The sequence below is a fragment of the Oreochromis niloticus genome, linkage group LG13, assembly GCF_001858045.2.
Source record: "Oreochromis niloticus isolate F11D_XX linkage group LG13, O_niloticus_UMD_NMBU, whole genome shotgun sequence".
Lineage (NCBI taxonomy): Eukaryota > Metazoa > Chordata > Actinopteri > Cichliformes > Cichlidae > Oreochromis > Oreochromis niloticus.
In genome coordinates this window covers 31,258,129-31,270,626 of record NC_031978.2, presented here as the reverse complement: position 1 = coordinate 31,270,626, position 12,498 = coordinate 31,258,129, and the positions used below count along the sequence as shown (strand labels likewise).

The 12,498-nt window shown below is 39.9% G+C and overlaps 1 long non-coding RNA gene across 1 annotated transcript; it reads left to right on the top strand.

Annotated features, from left to right (window-relative positions):
- The first annotated feature begins 2,937 nt into the window (after positions 1–2,937).
- Positions 2,938–7,741, top strand: LOC112841942 (uncharacterized). The gene is made up of 2 exons (XR_003213438.1): positions 2,938–3,015; positions 3,185–7,741. It is a non-coding gene; the product is annotated as an uncharacterized LOC112841942 (long non-coding RNA).
- The last annotated feature ends 4,757 nt before the right edge of the window (positions 7,742–12,498 follow it).

Below are 12,498 nucleotides of genomic sequence, written 5' to 3'. Positions count from 1 at the left end.
TCTCACGTGTGCACCACTTTGTATTGGTCTTTCACCTGGAATTCCAATAACACTGATTCATGTTTGTGGCTGTAATGTGACAAAATGTGGAAAAGTTCAAGCGGGCTGAATACTTTTGCAAGCCACTGTATGTGCTGGATTTACTTTAAGACCCAGAAGCTACAGCCATCATTTATATGTTACAGCTTCAACAAGCTTTCAGTTCCACCAAGCGTTTATAAAGAAACTGGTTTTCTGAGGACATTTTCTGTATTTTTGTTGTTGTTCTTCTTCTTCTTCCCTGAATACCATATTTTTAAAGAACACTTGACAGTGAAATGAAAATCAGCTACAATAATCATCAGGATACGAAGGATACGTCATCTCTGTTTTACTGAGATAACCACAAGGCATTAACTTAAACCCCTAGCTAGAAATTCTTTTTAGATTTGCACATTTTTTTGAAATTCCACTTGGACACACGTGGGTTTCAGTTTCTTTTGCCCTGGCCAGCAAGATCTTTCTCACACCAAGGATGTGAAATACTAAACAAAGCCGTCAGAGAAACTTACAGGATGTCCTCTTGCTGCGACTCACTGTGTGTAGTGTAAAGTGTTTTTCCTCAATCCAGTAAATTTCTATTGCCTGGGTAAGTAGGTGTCTTATTGAAACACGTGAAATGAGCTGAGTGGAAGATGTTGAGTAGCCCGACAGCCTGGGGAAAGAAACTATTCTTATGTCATTAGGTATTGTTTTGTGGGCTGCTTCTGTCCCCACTCTGAAACGCTCTCTCCTTTTCCAGCACTAGCCTCGTTAGCTTAGCTGTGAACCGGGGCTTGTCAACATTAGAATAGAATAGAATAGCCTTTATTGTCATTGTACAGGGTACAACAAAATTGGAGTGGCACTCCCTTGGTGCAAAATGCAATAATAAATATAAATGTAAAATATAAAAAGTACAATAAAACAATCGTAAGTACTCAAACAATAGTAAGTACGATATATACAGGATAGCAGCATTAATATAATGCTGCTATCCTTATAACTCACTAATTATAACTCACCCTGGTGTGTGATGGTGATGCATGATGCAGCTGTCCTCACAGACACTGAAGTAGGACCTCACAGTCTGTATACGTGTCCAAATTGTTGGTAGCAGTCCTGAAAACCTCCCCATCAGTGCCTGCAGATTCATTAATCCAGTACTTAGATGTCTTCAATACAGGTTTAGAAAGTTTTAGTTTCTGCCTGTATGCAGGGATATAGTGAACCATGATATGGTCCGAGAATCCTAGGGGTGGCATGTAGGCAATTTGTACTTTACAGGCAATGTCCAAATACACAGCGAACAATACAATCACATTGTTTCTCACTGTGCAAATGAGTTTGACGCAAGAGTGTGTTCAGATATAATTCAGCAAAAGCTGTCAGGACACACAAGATCAAAAATAGTCTTGGTCTGCTGTTTGCATGAAATGTTTTTGGTCCAAAGTTCAAACAGATAAATGGGTGCTGTAAAATTTAAGCTTAATATATTATATGAAGTGGAATACCTCATATCTCAAAAATTAATACAGATAAAACCTTGAATTTTCACTCGTCTTATCAAAATAATTCAGGACCTGTAATTTGGGACAGATACATCAATGTCTGAGTATCTGCTCGTTAATGAAAATGAAAAATCCATTTGCCTGATATGGGACTGACAAACTGTCCACCCTGGACACATCAACAGTGTGGCCCTGGGCTAACACAGAGAGACACACACACTCACGTTCACACACACATCACAAAAACAAATTAATGAAATTGCAAAAGACAGGTACAATTTCTGAATAATATATTATTGAATCTCAAAATATTGGATAATAAATAGTGCTGTCAGCGTTAATCTCGTTTAAATCACATTAACGCCACAACTGCATTAACGTGGCAAATCCTGTTAGTGAGTTATCGCAGATCGCCCTGTGCGTTCGCGCGGTTTGCCCGTTAACACGTTAGCGCCGTCCATGTGCACCACATAAATGGTCCATTTCAAATCATCAGAATTTTAGAACATTTTCTGTTAAACCATCTCAGATGTGCTCAAAACTTTTATGATCCAAAATTTGGGCATATATCATGATTACTGCTAAATGTTAACTTTCGATATTAAATCATTTTTCTTTTCTTTTTTAAAGACTCATCAAACAGACTTTCAGGTCCCTTTTTTCACATTGAAATCTGAGCCAGTGTTTGAAGATGAATATCTAAAATTAAAAGTTAAAAGCCTGAAGTTTTCATTGGTCCTTCTTATCATCAAAATGATTATATGTCTGAGTACTAACTAATAAAATATGGAAGAAAACATCTTCAAGCCGTCTTATAAATATATTCCAGTTATAATTGAGAATATCTTCTTTTTAATTTTTACCTTGATTGTCAGAATGTTCCAGGGGACACAGTCTCAGAACAGTAAGGAGGTCTTCACAATGAAAAATGTGCACATATTTAACAAGATGATTTTCTGAGTCTTAATTAGAATATCATCAGGAAAGTATTTTGTTCTATTTGGACAGGACAATCTCCTAGACCAGTTAGGCACTGCTTGTTTTTTCATACCACAGGAGTTGACCAATGGCTACTGGCAGATTCCCTTGTCTCCAGAGTCCAAGGAAAAAAAACAGCCTTCTCCACTCAGTGTGGTTTGTACTAATTTGTCACACTTCTGTTTGTAGCCTTAGCCACATGGACCAGGTTCTGCATCCGTAGGCTGCATATGCCACCGCCTATCTGGAAAACGTATTTCATCCATAGTGATACCCGGGCAGAGCAAATGCAGCGGTTGGTCGGAGTCCCCAAAGAAGGGCCGGTTTGGATGGATTGAGGTACGGTATATGGATTACCACTTGGGAGGTGGGCAGCACCTGCCCACCTCCCAAGTGGTAATTCATATTTTCTCCATTCGTGGGCGCACCACCCACGAATGGAGAAAACAACAACTATCACTTCCTGCCCACATCTGAAGACCAAAAAAGAGGCGAGGCAGTTATTATGGTAGGTTTGCCTCAAACCTTGCAGAGCTGACCAGCCCCTGAACTGACCTCACCTGAAATGGAGCCCCACATCTGCTCCAGTGGAAAGACCCGGGCAGCATTCATGCAGGGGAAGAAGGGGGGAACCCATGCTCCACACTCCTAAGTTTCCCCTCCTTTTTATTCTGCAGACGTATGCTTCGAAAACAGGACTGGAGGCTGTTTTGTCTTAGCAGGTAAGGGAGGTTGATGAACCTGTGGTGTATGTCAGCCAGAAGCTGTCAGAGCAGGAGGCCTGGTACAGCAATGAGTGCCTGGCAATCTTGTAGGGGGTTGACTCACTTCCCTATTACCTCATAGGCCGCCCTTTCACCCTCTGTTTGATCACACCGCGCTGCAGTAACGCCATTGCATGTGTCGGTATATATGTGTAGAGTGAATTTATTGAGATCAGGTGACTGACTTAACTGCTGAAAAATTGTGAAATTCTTGGGTTGCTTCTGGGTTGCACTGTGAAGTGCCACCTGATCACTTTTGTAGCATTTGTCAACATCTGACCAAAAAGTATAGATTTGCACACTTGAGAAATCCTCCTGGAACACTAACTAGAAACACCAGTGACCCCGCTGTGTCTGCACTAGCCCTGCATCAGAAGTGTGTTATGTCTAACACATTTCTGTTTACTGTTTTGTTGCCGCTCCCATGTCCTCATTCAAGCTGACCTGAAATCTGTTTGTTTTAGGTCAAGACAGTCCATTAAGACAATTAGAGTGTGACATTTAACCTCTGGAAAATTTGAGAGTGAAAAAGAGGAAAACACACCCATCATACGTATGTGTACTCTTTCATTTCACCTTCTGTTTTGCCTTGCAGACAACATTTCACTTGTTGTGAGTCCTAATGTTGTTCTTGGAATCACTGCTTTTTAAATCATAATAATAATAGTAGTAGTAAATAAAGACACACACAGATAAATATACTCATGCAGAAAACAAAAAGTGTGGCGCAGTGCAGGTTAAATCTTTTGTAAAAATTTCATTCTTGCTCTATGTTTGCTGTCATTGAGCAATGCAGCTCAGAGATGCAACACCAATGGAAGAACTGTTTAAATGAAAACCATAGAAACCAGAGCCTTCCACACACGAGACAATGGAAAATGAGCAGTAACTGCACTTTGGATTTTTTGTGTGACTGTAACTTCATGAAGTGAGAGAGTAGGTCTTGGCTGGATTCAGGATCTGTTAAAATGGTTTGGAAAGTTTGGGAGAGACAGAAACAAGAGCATAAAAAGCAATGGAAACAAAGCAGAAAAGAAGAAAAGCTTAAAGACAATACAACATTAATTCCACAAAGATAAGAGAGGGAGAAAAACAGAGTGAGCAAAAGAGGAGGTCCAGTATCTGTTGTTGCAGCTCTGTCCTCATCCCCAAGTGAGGCTGAGGAGATGCAACGGCTCCACTTGGATCAGAGCATGTCATTAGGGCAGCAGCACACACCCCTGGGGCTGCACAGGCACCAGCCAGTCTGTTTTTGAAGTGTTTGTGTGTGTGTGTGTGTGTGTGTGTGTGTGTGTGTGTGTGTGTGTCTGTCCATGCACAAGCTTCACACAAGTGAAATCAGTATGCCTAATACATCTTCATACTGCATGATGCTGTGTATTTGTGCGTGGAAGCAGCGTTTCTGGAATAACTTAAGCGCAGCCTTTTTTCCTGGCTGCCTCTAATGAACACTAAACTGTACAGTTTTTTATACAATCATCAGGTCAGTTACTAATCTTTCATCAATATACAACTGTCATATAGAGGATTCAGATGTGGATAAAAATCTAGAGGTAGAAATACAAAAAAAGAAGAATTTCTTTTCTATTCCTTCCAATGTATTATCATTCAAAAGCATAAAAATACTTTGTTTTGTCAAAGGAGGTTCTCATAGTCAAATGTGTTTCATGGCCAATACGTGTTGTTGGTGTGCAGATTTAGACCACATTAGCTCTGGATAACAACAGATCAATGCTTTTCTTTTAAAGAGGGATAAAATTCATGTTTGGATGTTGGAGGGATGGAGGTGGTAAGTAGGATAAATATATCCTTCACAACAGCGAATGACAACAATTTAAATATGAGAACAAAAACGGGGCTTTTAACAATCATCTGCATGTGACCAAAGTAATTATTCAAAATCCTGTTCTTTTACCAAAAGACATCATATGTGTCTGAAATACCAGGGGCACTGGCAGGTGGGGGGCTGTATTTGTCATCCTGGGCATTATAATTGACAATTTTTCATGATATCCCTGCAGATGATACAAAACAAACCCAAAAGATGACTCTAGAACCGAAGCTAAGTATGGCCACATATAGAGGGGCTTCAGCAGGATGATTCCATCTATTTGTGAGCACCAACATCTCCCAGCTGCCATCACTGCATGGATGGATGAGAAATAGAAAGCAGAATAATTACCATTCTCCCACCCAATTGTACAGAGGCAGCAGGAAGTGCACACTCAACCCTTTGAGACTCAGAACAGGATAGAGGCACTGGGAGGACTGGGTGGGGGTGTTGGGGTTTCAGGATGCTGACAGGGTCAGCTGTTCCACCAGACACAGCCCATCTGTTGTCTTGTTATACATGTGTCTGAAGGGTACACCTATTTTTCTTTACTTTTTTGCCTTATTAAAGGTTATCTGCTTTACAAGAGTGAAACCAATTTGACTTGGCTTCTGAGAAATTTAAATGTGTGGTGCAATGAACAACTACAAAAAAAAATAATCAATGCAGGTACTTCAAATAGATTTAAAGGGTAGGTGGTTAAGTAAAACAGATGCATATCAATCAGACTCAGTTTTAGAGCACAGTGTATTTATTCTAGCTGGGAAACTGTCCGTGAGCATCTTCTGCCAAAACTAAATTTTCTTTGAAAAGAAAGGTGAGCAGAGCACTGATAGGCTAAGAATGATTGTACTACAATGACATTTCTTTTCTTAAAAAAATTGGAGAGAGAGAGATTTGAAATCTCATGTTAACATAATGCTGTTTGGGGGATTAAACCAGGATGTGTACTTTCATGTTTTTTACCACCAGTATGGTGGGTCTTGATGGTTTGTCATCTGATGTGCCTTAGCACCAAAAGCACTGAAAACAGCATCAGGTTGTTAAGGTTAAGAGGCTAATTTCAGTTCTGTACTTCATTCTTGTCTGTGCAGCAGATAGTCAGGAAGATGATATGACAGAGAATGGTAGAGGTGAACAGAATAAGAAAAATGGAAAGGAATGTTTTTTATACTACAGGAATCATGTTTCCATTTTTCTGTCACTGAGTTTGGTTTGCAGGGGCAGCAGCTGAAGCAAAGTTGCCCAGGTCTCACTCTCCCTAGCCAGCTCATTCAGAGGAACATGAGGCATTCCCAAACCAGCTGAAAGACACCATCTCTCCAGTGTGTCCTTGGTATGGACCAAGGCCAAAAAATACCTTAGCTGGGAGGTGTCCAGGAGCCCCTCCTCACTGACCAAGCTTCTTAATCTTCAGGGAGATCCAGCCACCCTTAAGAAAAAGTTCATTTTTGCCACATCACTCCCTGATTTTATTCTTGTGGTCAATACCAGGAGCTTTTGGTCTGATCCAGATCCAGTAAGCACCCCACCCTTTCCAGCTGAGGACCATAGTGTCAGACTTGGAGGTGTGATTCTCATTCCAGTTGCTTCACAATCAGGTGCAAATTGCCTCTAATGCAAGGTGAAGGTCATGAGAAGTCACCAAAAGAATCACATCCCCTGCACAGAACAGTCACGTGATCCTAAAGCCACCAAAGTGGAAACCTGGTTGTGCCTAGAAATTCTGTCCATAACAGTTTGGATATGAACAGAAGTGGGTCAAAGGTTAGCAACTCTCAACAAGAACAACATTACTGCCAGCAATGCAAACTAAGCTCTTACTATGGGAGTAAATGGCCCATAGCAATGGACCAGTCACCACATACTGTAGGAGCATCACCCAGCTGACACGCTTCTCCAAACAGAGCCTTCAAGATCTCAGAGTGAACCTCATCTTCCCACTGGAGAGTATTTTAACCACTACAGTGACCCACAGTCATGGGTGAGTTGTCCTCCTCATCCCTAGGCTCTGCTTCCGCTAAAGACAGCGTGCCAGTGGGATTGAGGAGATCCTTGAAGTAATCTGTCCACCAACCAGCTGAGTTGTTCCACAGCATGCCATCCCTACTGTGTAAAGTGGGCATACCAAATGCTCCCAACACACCCTCACTACATGTTTGGCTGTCCAGGAAAGGAAGAGGCCAACAAAAACTAGTTCTGTGCTACATCCATCAACAGACCATTATAAGACAAGACAGCTTTTCCTTCTTGTGCTACATGTGATAGTTCTTCATTATTCTGTTGGATAGAGATTCTGTATTGATCAGAGAGCTCCCAACCTGCAGACAGTGGACTTAAAAATATGACTAACATACAGTACTGTGCAATCAGGAGAAAGAGTTTTGAAAATGCAGAATTTCTTTGACTTTTTTCCTCATTTGGTTTTAATAGTGGTTGAAAAACTAAAGAAATGTGTAAAAGATGAACAAAGATTATACTTATAGTACAAAAAACATTTGTGTGCATATTAAAATCTGTGGTAGCCATGTTGGCTTTGTATTATTTCAGCATGGAGGTTGTCATGGTGGCATTTGCATACGGCCACATTATACTGATGTGTTTACTGATGGGCTGTGTGATAGATTGTGTTTTGTCTAAACGGATTCATTTCACACTGGCTGCAGCGATGGACCTTCACACCAGCAGCTCTGTTGTGTCTATAACCTCAGGCTCTAATGACACACGTTGCTCTCATTCATTACCACAGAACTAAGACGGTTGAAAGATTGTGCAAATAATAATAAAGCATCACTGAAGCAGCCAATTGTTGAATATCTGTTATCTGAATAGCTTTTGCATGTCTAACACTGAGACCAAACCAAAGTGAAATAATTATGAGTTTGGGGATGGAAGATCAGCTCACATGGCTGAATTACATTATGTCTCCAGATTTTTTTCTGTATTGATGCCAATCCTAATCACAGTGTATCTCTCTGTCCTGTCACTCTCTAGTATTAAACTGCAGGTTACCACTGTTTTACTTTAAGACCTATTGTGATTGGGATTTATAAGACACGTTTGTGTTTTATAAGCCATTCGTGGTTTGTTATTTCCACTCAGGAATGCTAAGCTTATGGCCATGAAACTAGCAAACTTTCCTGTAGGTTTTTCACATTAACACAGTGGGAAGTTAAATGAGCAATTTGGGGAATGTGAAGAAAACTAGAGAGAAGTTGAAGTTGATGATTTCATTTACTTATATTACAAACTTCCAAACACATTCTCACTAAATAAAACACATTTCCCACAGTGATGTTATTTACTAGCATATTGCTAACCACAGTTAAACACAGTTAACACAACAGCAGCAATGAAACACTGTGGAATAAGAACAAGTGTGCAAAAATATAGCCCTGGTTTCCACTACAGCTGTGGTAATGAAACTCTTCGAAAGTTACATTTTTTATGAATATAATCTTTAAAATGATCCATTTCAGAAAACCATTACTGCTACTTTTTAAGAACTCTGGCAACCCCGTGAGAGCATAATAGAGCACTTTCAGCACTCAGTCAGTTTGACTGATGTACGACAAAATGGATCTTCCTCTGTGGAAAAACAAAAACAGCAATCAAATCTCAGTGGGAAGAGTTTTCTTTATTAAAACTTCAAAAGTTTAATCTTCTGCTGTAAGAGGTCAGGCCAAGCATTCGCTTTTCCTTTCGGTTCCTCCACACAGAGCCAACAATTCTTCCCATCAGCTACTCCATTTATTCTCCTCAATAGGTCAACAAGTCAATAGGTCAACAAGCTGGGATCTGACTAACCAGAGCCCTTATATGGGAGAACTATGAAACGCTGTGGGTCAGTAGGCCTGTTAGTCTTGGTTTAGCTCCTGATTTATGGCACATCAGACTTAGCCTGCCAAAGACTTTATCTCACAAATCATTTCTTGTGACGTCTAATAAAGGTAAAATGCTCCAAAAGGGCTCGAGAGCTGATAAAGTTACAAATTCATTTAACATTCATTTAACTGCTGTGTTGTGCAATTAACATGTACATGTTAATACAACACTGCTGTGTTGTAATTGCACAACACAGCAGTAAATTCTGTTCACCATTAAAATGTACAAATGTTAAATATTATCTAAAAGTACCAATAGTTATATTGGAAACTTCATTATTGGTATTAGTATCAGTATATAGAATTATACAAGCTATTATCTAAAAGTAATCCATACAAAAAATGTTCAGTATTTCATTACAGGCAAGTGGTGCTTGTAGCAGAGATAGCTTTCTGTATAAGTCTTGTTTTATATTTCAGTACATTTTTTAGAATTCAGATGAATACAGAGAAACACATTGCCTATTTAAAATCACCATGTCGGAGGAAGAATCTGGAAGACACTCAACTACAGAGCAACGTTGGGGGTGGCTGTAGCTCAGGTAGTAGCACCGGTCACCTACTAATCGTAAGGGCAAGATGCTAACCCCAAGATGCTCTCTGATAATCCATCGTAACGTCTGTTAATGTTAGAAAGAAGCACTTACATAGAAAGAAAAGGTGTTTGTGTGAACTGCTGAATGAGGCAAGTTCTGTAAAGTGCTTTGAGTGCTCAGTTATACTGACTGACTGGTAAGCAGTTTCACAGTTAGGTGAGCTTCTGTATGAAGCAGACATAACATCTGACTTTAAAATAACCATTGATTGTAATTTTAAATGTAAGTACAAATGAGGCAGGCCATCATTAAAAATCATCCTTGAAAAAATAAATGAATAGATTAGAAAGATAGCAAAATATTTAGGAGTGACCATATCAACAATCTGATATAATCTGAAAGAATGAATGCAGTGACCAGTCGGTTTACCAGAAAAAAAATCTTCAGTTAAGATATTTTTTTTACCAAATCAATCTGTGGTCTGTTTGGCTTCATTGATGTGATATTGAGGTTTGTCAGCTCTTTTTTGCCCCACTCCTTCTCTTTAACTCTCAGTCTGTTTGCTGACTGGCTTCCATCAGTCACCTGAAAATGGGATTTTTTCCAAGTCCTTGACATTCATATGATAAGTGCACTGATAGGAAGACCTCAATCACTGAGTGGAAAGGGAAATAGCAGCCCTCTGTCTTAGATGGTTCAGCAAAATACTGTCACTACTACAACAGAAGGGTTTTCTCACACAAAGGCAAACAAAACAACAACTGAAGAAAGTGAGTTACACAGGTGAAAGTATTTTTCTAAATGAAAAAATACATCAAATAACTACATTTGTTCTTAGAAGAGAATAAATAAATTGAAACTGTAATAACGATATTTTATAAATAGCATCAGATGCTGTATCTGAATGGCTGTGTGCCAATGAGAGACTAGAGAATTCCCCTGAAGTTGAATTTGATTAATAGGTTATGCTTTTAGCAGTTTGATACAGGCTGGTTGTAGAATACTGCAACCAGCCTGTAAAGGTAGCTTGTATAATTCTAAATAATAATACTAATACCAATAATAAAGTTTCCGATATAATTTTACAACTCCACATCCTTACAGAACACATGCGCACAGGCAGTTGATTATGAAACAACTCATTTTGGGCTGTGAGGACGCTAAATGCACACTTGTAAACCTGACAACACCAAGTGTAACATATGTACATATATATATATATATATATATATATATGTGTGTGTGTGTGTGTGTGTGTGTGTGTGTGTAAAAAAGAAAATTCCCCTCTTGCCTCTGCGGGCGGTTTATCCTTCAAGTTCAGGCCCTCTACCAGAGGCCTGGGAGCTTGAGGGTCCTGCGCAGTATCTTAGCTGTTCCTAGGACTGCGCTCTTCTGGACAGAGATCTCCGATGTTGTTCCCGGGATCTGCTGGAAGGGGATCAGGGCTGTCCAGCCTTCAGTTAGGCATTCTGGGTGTCTCTCATCGACTAGCAGCTGGTTCATTTGTATTGCCATACCCTCATGAAGTGCAATCAGCTTCTTCAGCCTGTGTTTGGGCCTGGTGCTGTCCAACTCTTCATATCGGAGACCCTTTCTTGGATGTCTGCCACTGTGATGGTAACTGACCCTGTTCAGGGAGGTTGCTGTGCCACTGAGCATTACTGTTATGGGTTGCGTCCTCCTCATGTATGCTCTTCCAGTATTGTTCCGTCTCCAGCCTTGTGGTGCTGTTCTCATATTGTTCCCCTGCCACTGAGAGTGCATCTTGGATGGTTCGGTGGAGAACAGCTGCTTTATTTTCCTGCCTCCTATTTCTTTGGTATACCTCTTCAAGCGGCTTTCCAAGACTGTAAGTCCTTGCTTGGCAGTTTCCAAGGCCTCCAGTATGGACAGCTTGCTGTACTTCATTGCACCTGCAACTCGGATAGTTGCCTAACTTCCCTGAGTGCTACCTTGATCTTGGCCTCTAGTCTCCTTCTCTATGGAGGATACTGCTTGAGCAGCTGGATATATAAGGTTAATTTTAATTTTTTTTATGTCTAGCACAAAGTGTGGCTATGTGCATGTGTTAGATTAATCACAAGACCTATAACTGAAGAAAGTAATTGTCCTTATTATGTAGGCCATCATGATTAATTTAGTTAATGATGTTATTTTTCTACTTACATGTGTTAGCTCATTAACATTGCATAAACAGTCTGATTATAAAACAAAAAACACATGTGAACAGATATCACTGAAAATAAACAAACCAAAGATGACTTTGTACACATAATTTACATTTAAAGAGAAGAAGATAGATGTTATCTTACCTTTTCAAAATGACCGCAAGGCACTCTTCTGCCATCTTTCTGAGATAACTGCACAAATTTTCCCAGGAAAGGCGATGGTATGAGATTTCATGTGACTTCATGATATTACAAGAGCATCTCCCCATTAGACACATGACCACAGTCTGGTTACATTGTACCACCTTATATCAACATGACTGAATCTAACAAATCATATATATAAATATATATGACATGACATGACCATACCAGTAAAAAATATAAGTCCATACATAGTAAGTGGTGATATGAATATTTTAAAAATTACACAAGCTAGTATGGGGATACAACTAGCTTGTTGAAATAAACCCAGAATGGGTCCTGCCCACAGACACCAACAACAACAAACAGAGAGAAAACTGATTAAGTCAGCCAGGGAGTGACAGAGGCATTTCAATACCTTGATGCTTTCGTTTTCAGCTGTTCTGTGGTAGATTTGCTGCTGTGCTTGCTCGTTGTCCTGTTACAATTTTGGCCATGTGGCCTCTCTGCATAATCAAACGTGGCCAATTTGCTCTCATATGTCCAAATGATATATCAAAAGCCGTGGAGTTTTGGTGCTTCTAGACCTGCTGCTTTTGACACTGTGGACCATAAGATCCTTCTATCCCATCTAGAACATAAAGACAGACTCAAAGGCACAGTT